Raw genomic sequence first — 16839 nt, 5'->3', positions numbered from 1 at the left:
TTAACCAATACCCAAAAATAATAAGTTAATGGTCAGGAATTTTGCCAAAATTTCGAAAAAAATATTATAGTTGGAGAAGCAGTTGCAACCTAGTAAAAGCGAACAACGGCCCATAGCAACCTAACTAAATATTAAAACAAGTGTTTTAAACAAAAAATCGCGAAGAAAGGAAACGAGGACAATTAACAGCCAGTGAAAAAACTGGCTGTCCTCGTTTCCTTTCTTCGCGATTTTTTGTTTATCATGATTAGCCAGTGTGGCTGTTAGTGACTGTCCCCCCCTAGAATTTCTAAATACCTTTTTAGGGGGTATTAAGTAAGTAACATACGTTATACGTAACGTTATACGTTTAGGGGGTATTTTCATAGAAAAACACATTTTTAGGATTTTGCATTGGTACTTACGTATTATATCGACCTCACCTAAGAAGTGAAGTTAGGTTAATCATAATGAAATATACCAAATTCCACGCCTATTGGATCCGGGCCTGCATGTTATCAATACAATATCCAAAAAATAACTAACTTCCAACCAATAAAATAACTGAGTTCAGATTGATCCATTACTTTATAAATATAAAACTTGCAGTTAACCTCAACTTTCACATATTTAACGGTGAACAACACTTATAATTTTGTCGAGCCAAGAACCGGCACATCTACTCAACAAGTAGAGAGAATGTGGGGTTCCGCCAAGTGGAGGAACAAACGGCACTGAGGTAGGGCCCGTCATCATTTGAAATCATGTCTATCAGATTAGATGTGGCGGGTGGCAGTGACGGTGGTAGGCAGAGCTCCCTTCAACGCGATTCTTACCGATATCTATGCGTTCTGGGCGGCCTGCTTTTTATAGTTCTCTGTTGTAGTTTCCATAATTTTGTAAATGAAGTATTACATATTCATCATATTTTGGTATGTTTCATTATGATTAACCCAACTTCACTTCTTAGGTGAGGTCGATATAATACGTAAGTACATTTTCATTGAAAAAAGAACAGAAAAATTACCCCCCCCCCCTAGATTTTGAAAAAATACGTCTCCCCCTTTTCAATTTTTGTGAATTGACGCCACTGCCGGAAACCCCTCTAATATCAGCAGAGTCTTGATAATTAAAGGATTTTCCATATATTTCGTCTACTTTTGTGCTTTTTGAATTGCTGTCCCCTATTCCCTAAATTCTCACAAACAAGTCTGAGGATATGATTGAACCTACCCAGAGATCTAGACAACTACACTTAAACCATTTAGATCAAATAATTACTAGACTTTTACTTAGTTTTCCCTCTGCCGGAAGTGACTAGCACCCCCTCCGGTACGAATTTCTGGCTACGCCCCTTACTAAACCCAACATAAGAATAAATTAGGGCGATGTATAGCTGTTCTTGCAAGTAACTTCTAGATTAGTTTGCATTGAACGGATATAAAAACACGAAAACTGTTACGGGTTTGGTATATTTGTGTCAGCAATCCCAATATTTAGCCTTTGGTCAGATAGGCGTGAAACATTGTGCATAGTGTCTCTGGCTGGAGCCGCCGACACAACCCGTGACGCGGCATAAAGCAATCTTATGTCAGTTACAAATTCTGCTGCTAAGAGTTAATACATGATTGAAGATATTCGAAATAAGGATAAAAAGAAAAGTAGTTTAGTGTAACTAGCTGTATTTGACCTCTTGAGGTTAAGGATAGAACTCTTGGAAGGTCAAAAAGGTATATTAAAGGAGCTCATTTTGCATAGATGTATAAGTGCTAAGCCTAAACGTTTCTGTGAGCGACGAGCAGTGGCGCTGATTCATAAAAACGGGGGGGGGGGTGTTTTCCAAAGTTTAAGGAGGGGGGGTCAATGATATTGTTAACTAAAGCCAGAAAAAAAGAAACTGAAAAGTAAGGTAAAATATTGTTTTTTCAAAATTTCAATAGCCTAGGCCTAGGTCATGTAGGCCTAGCCAATTTCAGGACACTCTAGAGAGAAAAGGAGTGGAGGTAGGTAATTCAAAGGTAAATATATACCAAATCATACTATTGAGTTAGGAATAAAGTGAATACACCATTCGATGCCTTTTATTATGCTGATTACGAATATATACCTAATAATCATTTTTGTCGGAAATGAATTTTACACCCCACCCCTATATATAGGCTACCAATTCATAGTATATATTTGCACATTAAGGGGGTGGGGGTAAATTTTATTTCTGATGTAAATGAGGGATAAGTTTAAAGTTCACCCCCCCCCACCCCACCCCCTAATGTGCAAATATATACACTGAATTGGTATATATAGGCCTAGGGGTGGGGATAAAATTCATTCCCGACAAAAATGATTATTATATTTGGTAAGAGCATAAAAAAGGCATCAAGTGGTATGTTTACTTTATTCATAAGTCAATAATATGAACAACGAAAAATTTACCAAATATAATAGGCCTAGTTTATGAACAAAATAGGGCTATGTATTTGCACATTAGGGGGGGGGTAAAGCATAGCATATATTAAATACCTAACATAACCCAACCTAGGTACCTTTTAGTCCCCCTAAACCCCAAAAAAACTAAAGTTTAAATATAGTTCCCGGAGTGAGAAACCATTTGTAATGCCTGTCTTTATACAGCGTCTCGTAGAAGTATCGGGTAATGCGTATCTGTTTTCACAATACACTTACCGCTTTCTACATAAGTACCAAAGTATCTTTCCGGGACATACTTTAGCCTGTAGATCCATCCCTGAAAGTTTCGTTTTCCTGACCTAACCCCTTTCCTAGATAACCAAAAGTAGCTAAAGTAGAATTTTAGCTCTGTTTCTTCTAACACTGAAGGTCCTGGCAGGGTAATTCCCAGCATTTGAGCTTTTAAGTTAGGACCCTTTTCATGCAATCTTTTAACTATTACAATTAGGCAAGGAGTGAAGCATTGAAGTTGAAAACGTCTCTTCATGCCCATATTTCAATTTTAAATCCCTTTTGAAGTAGGCCTATTATTTACCTACACAAAAACTTCCGCAGTGCATGAAATTCAGTACCGTGGATCGGACACGGAGGGGGGAGGGGTGTAAATTGAGAATGGCAGTGTGTTTTGAAATAGCTTCCTGTGACTTATTATTGACTGTAGGTCTATTCCAAAAGTCTCATAGATGTAGCACAGCACATTTTAAGTTAGCAAAAAGCTCCTATACTAGACCTGGCGATACTTCTACATTATGCGGGCACCGCGAAAGAAGTCAAGTTCGGTTAATGCTAATGAAATAAAATAGGATGAATATATAATAGTTTATAAAATAAATTTGGGCTATATATTTGCACATTAGGGGCGGGGGGGGGGGGGGGTAAAGCATAGGATATATTAAATACGTAACTTAACCTAGGTACCTTCCCCCCTCCTAAACCCCAAAAAACAATCGTTTAAATATTGTAAAATCCATGAGAAACAACGCTTTGCAATCAATTTAGGTCTTGCATATCGCCATTTGACGGGTTTTGTCCGATGACAAGCATTTCCCGTTTGACATTCCACATACAGTATATAACGGTGACCGCATAATGCATAAGTACGTACCATCGTAGCAGTTATTGTCTGATGTCGTTCTTCATCTATTTTTTTGCTTTCAACGATAGCGAATAGGGAGGGGGTTGAACAAGGCCGTATCCTGGGGGTTTGAACCCCCCCCCCCGAAATGTTTGTCCGACTCGTAAAAACGTAACAAAATGAATGAAAGCAAGTTTTTTAAAGTTCTTTTGGTACTGGTTAAGAAAGCGGTAAGCATGCGACAATTGTATTGAAGATCAGATAGGATAATAACCGGGTAGTCTCTGATGCATAGTGATTGAACAAAGGCGTCTGTAGTATATTTAAACTTTAGTTTTTTGGGGGTTTAGGGGGAATAAAAGGTCCCTAGGTTAGGTTCCGTATTTAATATATGCTATGCTTTTCCCCACCCCCTAATGTGCAAATATATAGCTGAAATTTGTTGATAAAGTATTATATTTTCGTCCTATTTTGTTTTATTTCATTAGCATTAACGAAACTTCATTTATCGTGCGTTTTCTTAACCAGTACCGTTCTTTTTTGTGCCCCCCCCCCCCAAAAAAAAATCATTTTACAAAAAAAATCTTGGATTTGACCCTGGGGTTGACCATCTTGAACCTTATTTGATTCGAGAAGTCTTGTCACCACAAGGACTAAAGTTCAATTAATACGTTATCATACTCCTAACACCTAAGGCGCCCTTGAACAACATAAAGTTTGTACGCCCTCTTCTTTATCTACAGTGAATCATACAATGGAGAGAATTTCCGGCACTCCACCAGTGGCGTAATTTCGTCAAAACCCTGGGGGGGGGGTCGAACTAATTTTCCCAAATCAAGTGAAAATTGAAAAATGAGCCATATAGTAACAAAAAAGGTAAAGAAGTACTAAAGAAAACTGACCCGTTTCTGTGGATGCTTGAATTATGCAGGCTTATCTTAGTTTTGATAATATTTTTGAAGAAACTAAATTGCAGCTACGGGGGCAAACTGGGGTCTAGGGGGGGGGCAAACCAAGATCTGGGAGGGGTAGTTGCCCCCTCCCTCTTGTCCCATATCAAATTAAGTTCCTGCACTCCACCCCCTCCTTCATGCCCAAAACTCAACTGTCTGAAACAGAATTAAGGCAGTGCATGTCTGAAGGACCATTTTTGGAATCCACTTTTAAAATGGCTGCTTTAGTGGCTTTTTGCCAACTCGAAAAGTTGTACAGCTAGGTGAATGAAACAATCTTTGTTCAGAGCTTTGAAATGTCTTATAGAACTCAAAATTTGACAATAAACTTCCCTAGTGATAAATAATAAATTACTTCGAAATTATTTTGAAGGAAGAGCGAATTTTATTTAAGTAAGTGGCTTCGGTAGATGACTATAGGGAGGGGGACTATTTACATGAGAAATTTCGGATGAGCAGTAGAATATAGATCTGAAACAGATCTAATTTTTTCAGATTGTAAGCCTTGGAAAAGGGGTTCCTAGAATCTTAGCCGGCCTCCAAGCCAAACTAGAGTAATTGCCCAAAATTGGAACCTATTTTGGTACTTGTGTATTATATGCCACTGACTCAAGTTTACGTTGTGTAAAACTCGAGAGCAAGCCAGTTTCTCCGTTATACTTTAGAAACAAATTTTGGCTATATATTTGCACATTTGGGGTGGGGGTAAAGTATAGTAGGTCTGCATGCAAAATGTGTGAGGTACAATTATTCTGCATATTATGAAGTAAAAATTGTTTTATAACTTCAATCTTTCCAAATAATCTACCCCCCCCTAATGTGCTAATATATAGCCCAAATTGTATATTTTCCATCTATGCTGTAATTTGTCTTTGTCTTGTTTCACGCTAAGGTGAAAGAAACCGGTTTGTTCTCAAGTTTTACACAGCGTAAACTTGAGTGAGTGGCGTATGACACAAGTACCCCTGTTTTTGCAGAATCTTTCAAACCTTACAAGTAGGGGAGGAATGAGGTTGAAAGCGCCTCCTCAGGTCCTTATGAAAATTTTATTTTTCTAGCTAAAAAAAAGTCCCTAAAAGTCAGTGCCCGAAGGGATCAGTGAAAGTGGGTACCTAAACTTCCAGGGCCCCAATTTGGGCCATAAATGAAGTCTCATTTATCTAACTCATCAACTTTTGAATTTTGTAAAAATTCGATGAAAGGAAATCGCCGCTTAACTGGAGGCGTATCTTCATTTGACAATCTTGGCAAGTTAGCGAAGATTCTGTTGCTGTAATCTGCAATGATCCCGTCTGAAAGATCGATTTTTGGAATTTATTTTTCTTATGAAGAGAGCTTGCGCACTCTCTGCCACCTGACATACAGGGTGGCCCAAAAGTAGGTTTACCTTTATTACCTTCACATACACTATTTGGAAAGTTTAGAATGAAGTTACTTACGCTATAAGACCGTTAGAACGCATTCTCACTTTCAGTAACATAAAAACAAGTAACTTCAACCATGTAAAAGGTAACATACTTTTGGGCCACCCTGTACATATCGGAGTATCACTTGTTCCGCCATGAGCATGGGGTACACTTCCGCCACGCCGTGCGCCCTCATGCCATGGTGTACATAATTTTGAAAGTGGATGACCCTTTGTGATCCTTATTTTAATTTTACAAAAATTCACCAAATAGATACATGCTTTAACACTTAAAACAACTTGAACATCAATCTAAATCCGTTAAATAGCCTTAGTATTAACCATAGTCACGTAACATCTATCTCTGTTTCTAATTGAGTGCATTAATAATATTAAATTGCTGGCAAAGACAGGAATTATAAACTAGTGAAATAAAAAAGGGGTGAGTATCCAGATAATTGAAGATATTTTTAAACAATCAATTGAAAAATCAAAAATATTGTAGGCCTATTCATTGTTTGTGGGTGACAAGTAATTCAAGAGCTGTAAGTATTTGAAAATATTACATTTCTCCATTATTTATCGCTACAATGTTTCAAGCGCTTGTTGTTTCCAGAAGAAAAGAATAAATCAAAACGGTTTATAAGGGATTTTGCGAAATTATCAAAGGCTTATAATAAAAAATAACTGTCATCCCAAAAAAGTCAGTTGAATACTTTTGCTTCAATTTTGATTCTGTATCGATTGGTATACAAATTTTGACGAAAAACAGCCTTTAATTATCTGAATACTTGCGGAAAGACGACTGGCTTTAACAAACGGATATTGCTTCTTCGTCGCAGTCAGTTCCGGACCATAATAGTTTGCACCAAAAAAAACAAAGGGTAAATCTCAATTTTTTTTAGAGTAATTAGGAAGACGGAAAAGTTTCCTCTAGTGCTTTTCTGGCTGCCATAGCTGCCAAGACTTCAAAGGAGGTAAGAAGTAATAGCCATAACAGAGGCAAAAATGTTACCCCTCCCTCCAAAAATGCCTCTAGTTCAAACAGGTAAGTGTAAGGATATATCTAATATCATTATGAACAACTTCATGGATGAATTCTCGCCCCTATACCCTACCCTTGCATGTAAATTTGCACGTTTTTTAATTCCGAATAGCTGGAAAAAATTAATAGTTTTTTTGAAAAGCAAGTCTTGCCATGGAAAATGAAAAAAAAAAGACAGAAAAAAATCCAGCTTCTTTTTCAAATATGAGCTAGACAGTAAGAAAGATGAATCGGAGAGGCCCCACTGTCCGCCACCTGGTGTTTGTGATTTCTGAAAATCAACGACCCCTCAAGAGAATATTTGTGAACCTTTCAGTACTTCTATTGCCAGGTGTATTCCAGCCCCTACTCGAGCGTGTAATATGCACACTTCTTTAATTTAGATTTGTTGCTATACATTGGTGACTTGTCTTAAAAAAATAAGATTATTTTTTTAATACTTCATTGTGTCATTCGAAAATGAAAACAACTTTGGTTTAAAAATAATTGATGGAAGAGAAGTTTCTCTGGTTGATCCTTTACCGATCCCTTTGACTTATTTCCTTCAAAGGGGCAGTGGGGTAATTTCGTCAAAATCCTGGGGAGAGGGGAGCAAAATTGGAGCCAATTTTCACAAGTCAAGTGAAAATAAGAGTAAAAAATGAAAATGAGCCTACCATGGTAGTAGCCTACCATAAAGCAAATGTATACTAAAAAACTAATCTGTTTGTGTGGATGCTTGAATTATGTAAGCATATCTTTGATTTTGACAAGATTTTTGAAGACGCTAAATTTCAGCTGGTGGGGCAAACTTGGGTATGGGGGGCAGTTGCCCCCTGCCCTATAGAAAATTACAGCCCTGCATAAGGGGAGGGGAAGGCTGTCCATGCCTGGGACAAAAATGTTTCAGTAGCTCTAGCTCAAAGACAACGTAAGTTTATGTATACCTACTGCCAAAAGGGTATTTTTCACAATCTTGGAGAGGAGATGCCAGTCCCCACCTCCCCAAACTAACCCAAACTGTTTTGACTAAACTGTTCCCAGGAAAGGCGAAAAACCTTATTTTTAATTTTATGTAAAATCATAGAAATGGATCATACACTCTTTCGTTTAAGGCAGGAAGACTTGAGCTTTTTGAATTTAGGTAATTGTAAGGATGTGTATTAAAATTAGTAAAGCGTTTCCTTTTTCAAACTACCGATATCTTAGCATGATTGAAAGACAATGGGTATTTGTTAATTAAACGAAACACACTCAAGAATTAGGCTTAGGTTAGAAATCTGAAAACCGGTTTCATAGCAACAAAGACAAGTGACGGGTGATAGAATGCATTGGACTAGTATAATTTGGGCTATATATTTGCACATTAGGAGAAAGGTTAGGTTTGGGGGTGCTGTCCAAATACTTTACACCCAACTCCATAAATGGCAAAAATATAGTCCAAATTATATTATTGTATAAACTAAAGGTTATTTGAAGGTTATATTTCGTTAGGATTAACCTAACTCAGGGACGTACGCAGGGGGGGCCTCCGGGCCTGCTCCCCCCCCGAAATCTCACGATTTTTTTCATTGTCCCATAATTTTCTGATTTTTCTCACAGAATAATGGGTTTAAAGGATTTGGCCCCCCCAAACAAATTCCTGCGTACGTGCCTGACCTAACTTCACTTCTTGGGTGTGTTTCGTTTAATTAACAAGTACCAACAACGTTGTTGTGTGTATTCATTAAAGGCCCATTCACAATTAGATTTTACCTAATGCCGAGACTTAGCTAGCGCTAAATTGAGCCAATGAGATTTTTCTTCGAATTTTCTAATTGGCGAAAAATTGGGTACTTGTCGGTTATTGGAAACATATTCAAGAATTACGCTTAGGTTACATCTCAGAAAACCGCTTTCATAGCTACAAAAACAAGTGATGGATGATACAATGCATTGGAACTAGACATAATGCATTGGATTTGTCTAATTTGGGCTATATATTTGCACATTAGGGGTGTGGGGTTAGGTTACGTTGAGTTTCCATAATTTTGTTTCTAAAGTATTATTTTATCATCATGTTTTGTTATTGTTCACTAGAATTAACCTTACTTCACTTTTTGGGTGTGTTTCCAGTAACCGATAAGTACCGAAAATTGTAATTGTGTCAAACCAGCGCTAGCTAAATCTCGATATTAGTAAAACCTCACTGTGAATGGACCTCAAAGCGAGGTCTATTCCTTTTGGAAATCAAGAAATTTTCGTAGTTACTTCACGGTTACGAAAGCATCCGATTTCCTTTAAAAGGAACAGTAGTCCAGGCCCTACCCACTTTCCTTTTATCATTATTAGTTTAACCAAAAAAATATTATATTTTTCATTACAAATTGGTAATACAATTAGAAATTGGCTTTATTCAACTTTATTCGTTTGGCTTCTGAAGTATGTGTTGCAAAAGCTACTGGTCTGGACCGAGTCGCGCTAAATCCTCGGAATAATCAGTCAGGCGAGTATGGTGAATTTTACAAGGGGTATCGACAGGGGGGATTCATCAAGAGAGTAAAAGATAGGTGAATTAATAAGATATTGAATCATGACTTTATAGCGGAAAAGCTGCTGAATAAAAAAACTATTAATTTTTTATATTTTTAATATTTAACTTTAATATTTAACTGGGTTGAGATGTATCACAACATTCTATTGGCACGGGTGGTGTTAGTTGGGGTCTGTGTACCCTAGATTTTGAAAAATACATTTTTGGGGTGGTTTTATTGAAATACCTTTTGGTACTTTTATTGAAAAACGACAATTTCCCCTACCCCCTAGATGTTGAAAAACACATTTTGCCCTACCATGACGCCACTGGTTGCATACATGCCGCACTTGGTGCAAACATGGATTCGATGATGATTTTATGAAAATTTGGAACTTCAAGAAAAGTGGACAGCACCCTGCAAAATTTCGTGGTTCCTTGATTCCTGGATGACTTATCATGACGAGCAAGAGGATGTTTAGTACAATGAGTTATCTTGAACATGGAAATACCCCAACATTGAAGCAAAATTACCCTTTAGAAACTGGAAACTGTCTTTTAGGATTCTGATTTAGAAACTGGATTCAGATTTAGAAACTGGATTCAGATTCTGAATTTAGGATTCAGAAACTGGATTCTGTCTTGTTTAAAATAGGCTCAATGAAAAAGAAAACTGCTACAAATACATTCAAAATTGAAGTTATCTTCAGCTCTTCTCCCAACCCAATATTGTTATTGGTAAGAAATTGCTCGGTAAGAAATTTAGGTACCCTGGGCACACACGTGAGAATTGAAGTTTCGTTAATGCTAATGCAATAAAACAAAATAGATAAAAACATAATAGTTTAGAAACAAATTTGGGCTATATATTTGCACATTAGGGGGTGGGGGGTATAAAGCAGAGCATATATTAAATACGTAACCAAACCTAACCTAGCTACCTTTTATTCCCCCTAAACCCCAAAAAACTAAAGTTTAAATCTTTGTCACGGAATGAACAACATCTCACAAACCTGTTTATCAACAGCGGCTGAGATTTCGATGCGGTCTTTCTTTCACTTTTACCCAGATTTTAGACAAGTACCGAAATTTAATTTAGTTTACAAATACACAGAAAAAAAATGCATTTTAAATTAATTATGTTTATCTTCTCATTATTAGTTCAGATTCCGGTTTTATTTCTCAGAATTTGAATAGCAAATTTTGAAAATGTCGCAATAAGCCTAGATTGATTACTAAAAAGGTCATTTCAGTTTTTTTATGTATATTTTTTTTCAATAATATCAATTTACTGGACTAGTTTGAATTCCCTTAGGCATACTCTGTCTAGTTCGACTTTCATTTTTTGATAAACAAGTATTTACTGCAAAGTGAAAAACTAACATATTTAATATATATATATATATATATATATATATATATATATATATATATATATATATATATATATATATATATATATTTAATTAATATAGTTATAATATATAACATATATTGTAAAGAATTTATTGTTTGTCTATTGTAGACAAAAAATAAATTCGTATACCTGCGCACAGGGGCGGGGGGGATTGGTTCCAAGACTCTCCGAGAAACATTATAGAGTTGTAGCTTAAAAATTAGCTTGTTCGGCTTTTGACCCCATTGAAGAAAAACCCCCTGGGGTAAACTTTCACCCACCGGAGAATTCGGCTTGTGTGAGCCTACACTTTACATATACAAATGATGAAAATGTGTTCTAAGACAAATAACCAATTTCGTATCTGTTCTATGAACTTCTTCTTCAAACTGTTGTTACCAGAGCACTGCTAGTTCCTAGTAGCTATTGTTCACTAGTAATTTCTATTGTCGATTTTATTTGTCCCTGATTTCCTGGATCTTTGCCAATCTGTAGATGCTTTTAAGTACATGGGGAAAAGGGGGTTTCGGGTTTATACAACCTAAAAACCACGTAATTCTTCTTATTTTCCCACAATTTCTTGTGTGATCTATATAATTCATCTATTTTTTGGCCCATTTTCAAAGTCGTGCCCCCCCCTCAAATAAATTGCTGCTTATATGTCGTGCTGGTACAGATATTTATGCCTGAAATAAGTTATACCCAATCCACAAGCATGTCAAACTTAATTAGAAAATCAGATAAATGACACTTGTAAAAATGTTTTTACGATTACTAATTATATGCGATTGTTTGACGTAACTTAAGGGAATAACACAGCTGATATAAACTTCACGGAATTTTACCATTCACCATTACCATTACCATTTACCTTTCAAATTTACAATTTTACCATTCAATGGACGACAGGGTTGGAGAACGAAGTCGCTAATTTCCTTTTTTCTTATTTACTACTAGATTACTGGCCCTTCCCTGCCTTCTTTTGTAAAATTAAAAACGCTAAACGCAAAATACGTTCGGCAAAATTACAATTAACCACTAGGCTCCTGTTGAGCCACGGACAGGGGACCCTGCCCCCTCCAGGGGCGGATCCAGGATTTTTAGGGGGGCGCAAAATAGGTTGATCCGAAAAAAAATTAGGGGGGCGCAAAATAGGTCGATCCGATAAACTTGCGTTAGGAGCAAGTTTAATTGACGCAAAATTGAGTTATTTAAGCAAATTACACTACTTTAAACTACGCTAGGGGGAGCCCCCCCCCGATCCAGAGGGGGACCCTCTGGATCCGCCACTGGCCCCCTCTAGCCTCCGTCTCGCTATGCCTTCTTGCAGACAAAGGATAGTTTGGATTCTAGCCTTAAATGCTGGTTCGATGAACTCACAGAAGTAATTGATATTCTGGCACGTCTGGAAAAACCATCTATAATCCCTACTTATTGAATATTAGCTATGCGCCTCTATGGCAGTACGGATGTTCCACTCCAATCCAAAAATCGGCCAAATGACGAAAGCGAGTCCTTCCAAGAGGAAAATTAGCCTCGCCCAAGTTAACAAAAAAGGTTTAAAAATTCCAACTAAAGCAGATACAGTCCACCCTGTTTTGTTTAAACAGTCCACTCCGCTAGTTGCAGAATAAGTTTCTAGATTGACACAGGGGCTTAATTTGCTATGGGGCAGGGGGGTCTGCAATTTCCCCTCCCACACCACATTTTGCCACCCCCAGACCCCAGGTTGCCCCACACAGCTGAAATACAGTTTCCCCAAAAATGTTGTTAAAAGAAGATTTGCCTACGTAATTCAAGCTTCCACAGAAATGGGTTAGTTTTCTTTAGTATATGTTTGCTTTTTTTGTTACTACATGACTCATTTTTCCCTTTTCACTGTCATTTTTACTTGATTTGGGAAAATTACACCACATTTGCTCCCCCTCCCCCCCATTTTGACGAAATTATGCCACTGGATTGACTTGCAGTCTACTGTAACGACCGACTTGAATGTCATCGTGATAAAAGCGATTGATACAAAAGCAACGTGACTGCAATGGATAGCAGGAAAATCCTCGGATTCTTCTGACACTGCGTTACTCATCAAAAGAATTTACAACCACTGGACCAAAGCAATGCCCTCCAAACAATTTGTCTCAAACCTTCAATAAAAATCCCAAGCCCTTGAGGCGACAAGCCGAATGCGGCGAAACTTGTGTCAAAGACAAAACCATTTAGTCACGGCTAAGGCAATAACAGCTATCTAAATGAAAGGGGAATCGAACGACAACCAAGTAACGGTGACAATATGGGCCACACATAATCAAGTGATAAGGAATAAATTATTGTCACGCTATGACATCCCAGTATGCAAATCATGTCCAATTTCATGAAAACGTGTGGATGTTTTACTTCAGGCATTTTATTTATCTTGATAAATGATATAAACCCTAGTTGTGGTATTTGATTTAATACATGCCTGAAAGATATTGAATGCTTTGGGTATCAAGAGCCGAAGAGCGATATTTATGCGGTGGGAAAGTAATTTGGGTACTTTCGCATTATATAGGCCTTTCTAAAAAGTCAAGTTTGGTTAAGGCTAATGAAATAAAATAAAATAGGATGAGAATACACTAGTTTAGAAAAAAAATTAACAAAATATTAAATACGTAACCTAACCTAGGTACCTTTTCACCCATCTAAACTAAAAAAAAAACACAGTTTAATATCGTATACGCAATTAAAACCACGCTAGACAAAGTATTTCTCTCATTTGTGTCTTGAATCATCTTGTAAAAACGGGGTTTTCAAAGCGTCTCTGCCGTTTGACTGTAGCATCTCTTGTTGGCAGGGTTGCCACCCTGACCTGGAAGAATTTACTAAATCGGAGAGGAAAAATTTACTAGATCGCATATGTTTTTACTAAATGCTCAAAAAAAATTTTTGCGCGTGCGGCGTAGCCGCACGCGCATCATCAAGCATCGATTTTTACTATAGGAGGATAATCAATACGATTTTCACAATCGTTTTTCCTTTTTTCTTCTTTTTGTCTCTTTTCCCCTTTTCTTTCGTTTTCATAGTACGATTGAAAATTCCGGAAACCTACAAGTTCAAAAATCCTTTTTTTGGATATATATATATATATATATATATATATATATATATATATATATATATATATATATATATATATATGTTATATATATGTTATATATATATATATATATATATATATATATATATATATATATATATATATATATATATATATATATATATATATATATATATATATATATATATATATAAATTAAAACTGAGAAATAATAAAAAATTTCAAACTGAGGAGATTCACCTATTCACCTTGGGTGGTTGGCTTTTGTTTTGATTCCAATAGATTCCCAATCATCACAAATCAAAGCGTCACTATAGCTTCATTTTTTGTTGGTAAGATTTGGTACGCAGAAAGCTGATTTTGTCGACCTTTAGACGCCGGAAGTGAAGTGTTTGCTTATGAAAATAGGTGACTGCTTGTCTGTCTCTTAGACTGCCAAGCAAAATTGTAAATTGTAAAACAGACTGGCAAAAATTGTAAATTGTCATATGGTTACAATAGTTTTTTCCCCTGAATTCATGGAAAATTAAAAAAAGTTTTGTTTACTATAAATCATGACTTTTTACTAGTTTTTACTAGATTTCGGGAAATTTACTAGATCCTCTAAATTTACTAGATTTTTTTTTTTACTAGATCTAGTAAAATCCTACTGACGGTGGCAACCCTGCTTGTTGGACTTCTTTAGAGAGGCCCATATAATGCGAAAGTACCGTAATTTGTTACTAAGGTCCTATCTTATGGACGGTTCTTCCGTTAGGAATCCAAGAGTTGCATAACAGACCGTTTATCTACTACACTGAAAACCTTGGTACTTGTCTATTATATAAAACACAAAACCTCAATAGGAGATTAAAATCTTCAAGGGATACTTTCAAAAGAGCTTTCGGTACTTGTCTGTTAAACAGAACATCCTCGAAAAGTGAAGTGAGATAATCATAATGAAATACTGGTACTGTTCTATTAACCGGGCTCTTTTGAATACGGCAATGCATACCAGTCGCGAAATAGATCGAGATGCGTGACGAAAACAGTTTTACAATGCCTCCTGGGATATAAACAAAGGCAAGAACTGTATTTAAATTGTTGTTTTTTGGGGTTAAGGGCGGAAGGTACCTAGGTTAGTTTACGTATTTAATATATGGTATGCTTTGACTACCACCCCCCCCCTTTATGTGCAAATATATTGCCCAAATTTTTCTAAACTATTATATATTCATCCTATTTTATTTTATTTCATTAGCATTAACCAAACTAGCACTACATAAAAGAGCCCGGTTAATAGAACAGTACCGAAATACTTTAGTTTATACAATGCTTAGTGTATATAATAATATAATTCGGGTTATAAATTTGCATATTAGGGGGCAGAGGGTAAAGTAGCTCAACCTACCCTAACCCCCAACCCCTCCTGATGTGTAAATACATAGCCCAAATTAAACAAGTCCAATGCATTCTGTGACAAGTCATTTGTCTTTGTAGGTATGAAACCGGTTTTCGCTGATGTTACAATCAGCTAAATATACGTAGTGCTTGAGAATGTTCTGTTTAACAGACAAGTACAGAGCTTTCTAAGCCTTAGATCGGGCAAGTACACATACACATAATTTTATTTTGGAGTGGTTTTATATTACGGAAGGAGACCATAATTATGTGTATGCACATACATAAGTTAAGTCAACCCAAGACATAAGAAAAAAAATTGGGGATGCGGCTAATAAAAGATCTAAAGCCGAACTGGCCAGCTATTACACAGCAAAGAAATAAATCTGGGATTATATATATATATATATATATATATATATATATATATATATATATATATATATATATATATATATATATAAATATATATAAATATATAAATATATATATATATATATATATATATATATATATATATATATATATATATATATATATATATATATATATATATATATATATATTTCGTTTTATATTATTTTAGTTTTAGATTCTAAGTGTGTTTTTTTTCTACGCTGAAGACGCCTTGTTATATACGGGCAAATATTCGAATGATTCTTGTTCTCTTTGTTTCCTCCTACTGGCCATAGACCCATTTGTCGTTTCCAGATTCATATTTTTGGTAATGGGCTCTCGGACTAGCGTCCCCCTTGCAAAATGTCAAAACGAATAATCTCCCCTATTTCAACTATACCCCTCTGAATTAGATCCCTGGAATTAGATCCCTGTGTACGTGAATTAATTTTGATGCTGGTTTGAGATAGTGGAGCGCCAACCCCGAGAAATAAGGCAGGTGTCGTCTTTTCTGGCTTTTCTCTATGCAGCATAAACAACACAGAACATTCAATACTATGAAAAAGACAAACAATTGCATGAAGCAGGATGCAAAAGTAGACAACGCCTCAAAACAGGCCAATCTAACACAGGAAATTCAAACAGCAACTTGACACGTGTCTATTTACAACGCTAGCAATCAGCTAAATGCACGACTAAAAACTAGAACACTAAACGTATTACATCTTTTTCCTTTTACGGTATATTTTCTTATATTATGATAATATGTTTAAAAAATAAGGCAAATGCCCCTACAGTAATATTCCTTTCCCCCACTGTAGCATATTAGTTATTTGTTGCATAATGCTAATTAAAGGACATATTTACCCATTTTCCCAAGTGATTTGTGGAGAAACCTGAAAAAATCACCGAGGGGCTTAAATCTGAAGATTTGGTACTTATGCATTATATAACACATCGCTATAGACTGTACAAGGAAACCAGACATGGAAATCCGTCAAACGGGTATTTGCTAGATAAATTGATTGCAAAGCGTGGTTTGTTATTCTGTTTACAATCTTTAAACTATTGTTTTTGGGGGTTTAAAGGGGGGAAGGTACCTGGGTTAGGTTACGTATTTAATATATGCTATGCTTTACCCCCCACCCTCACTAAT

The 16839-nt window shown here is 36.2% G+C and overlaps 2 protein-coding genes across 2 annotated transcripts in view; one reads left to right on the top strand and one right to left on the bottom strand.

The window, feature by feature from the left end:
• The window catches only part of LOC148946606 (dedicator of cytokinesis protein 3-like), a 218343-nt gene that overhangs the window by 90377 nt on the left and 111127 nt on the right, over positions 1–16839 (bottom strand). The window lies entirely within an intron of this gene.
• Positions 1555–16839, top strand: part of LOC148946607 (innexin inx3-like) — a 60296-nt gene continuing 45011 nt past the window's right edge. Inside the window, exon 1 of the mRNA XM_089096285.1 lies at positions 1555–1709. The gene's annotated coding sequence lies outside the window, so the exon portion shown is untranslated. The remainder of the gene's footprint in view (positions 1710–16839) is intronic.

Source organism: Artemia sp. Qi Xiang Cuo, chromosome 11 (assembly GCF_049724085.1).
Source record: "Artemia sp. Qi Xiang Cuo chromosome 11, ASM4972408v1, whole genome shotgun sequence".
Taxonomy (NCBI): Eukaryota; Metazoa; Arthropoda; class Branchiopoda; order Anostraca; family Artemiidae; genus Artemia; species Artemia sp. Qi Xiang Cuo.
Note: the sequence above shows the minus strand (reverse complement) of the source record. Positions and strands in the feature narration are given on the sequence as shown.